The following is a 1,247-nucleotide window of genomic DNA, read 5'->3' as shown; positions in this document are numbered from 1 at the left end:
GAGAGAAGGAGAGAGAGAGAGAAGGAGAGAGAGAGAGAAGGAGAGAGAGAGAGAGAGAGAGAGAGAGAGAGGGGGAGGGAGAGAGAGAGAAGGAGAGAAAAAAAAAAGAGAGAGAGAGAGAGAGAGAGAGAGAGAGAGAGAAAGGAAGAGACAGAGGAGGCCAGAATCAAAGCACTGCAGAGGGAGGGTGGTGAGAGTGACAGGGAGGGTGTAATCGAAAGCGTCAAGAGTAGCCTACCGTAGTCCTACTTAATGAATTAATGGGTCAAAGTCAAAGGTTCAGCCAATCGTAGCCCGGTTTATGCCCTGCGTGTAGTCGCATATGTGTGTATGTCTAGATCTAATATCTAGATCAAGATTTAAAAAATCATGAAAGTATTGAAAATAGATTTCTCATGCAGTGGATTTTGCGCGCACGCCGAAGGATAAGTGTATTTTGTGCACAGTGTCTAGATGAGATCTAGAATCGAGATCTAAATCGAGATCAATAAGAATCATGAAATGAAAGTCTAGATCTGTGATATTTCGAATACCTATCAAATATTGAAAGTGGATTTTTCTTGCTGTGCATTAGATTCTAAGATCTAGATCTAGGCTAAATCTAGATTATATGTGAATCTTAGATCGAGATCAAGAATGATGAAAATATTGAACGTGGATTTTTTCCTGCTGTGAATAAATATAGAGTCTAGAATCTAGGCAGTCGGTAAATCTAGATCGAGATCAAGAATCATGAAAGCATTCTTGAAAGTGGATTTTTCCTGCTGTGAATAGATCTAGAAATCTAGGCCATCTGTGACGCCTGTCGGTTGTTAAAAATGTGAATGTCTAAACTTAGATCTATCCATGGGCGTGGGCTCAATTATTGGCCTATATGTCTTTATAATCCTTCGAGATCTAGGCTAGATCTAGAATCTAGATTAGGTTCTTCTAGGAAGCAACAATTGGCATGTAGGTGTAACTCTTTTTTTAAAAAAGTGATTGAGCTGAAACTTTAGGAGAAAATGCCACGCCTTCGAAGAGGGGGAAGAAGTCTTATCCCTAGAGGTAGTCAAGGGGGTGTTGGATAAATTCAAGGTAAAATATTTATGTTTTGTTTCTTTTCTGTTTTCAGTCTTTTTCCTCTTCTTAACTTTCCTAATACTTCTTCATTATTAACCGTTCGTAGAACGGGCACTTTTACTAGATCTAGTAATTTATAATAATAATATCCAAAAAAAAAGAAAAGAAGGGATTTTAGTAATAAT

Source organism: Aplysia californica, unplaced genomic scaffold, assembly GCF_000002075.1.
Source record: "Aplysia californica isolate F4 #8 unplaced genomic scaffold, AplCal3.0 scaffold00282, whole genome shotgun sequence".
NCBI classification, from domain to species: Eukaryota; Metazoa; Mollusca; class Gastropoda; order Aplysiida; family Aplysiidae; genus Aplysia; species Aplysia californica.
Note: the sequence above shows the minus strand (reverse complement) of the source record.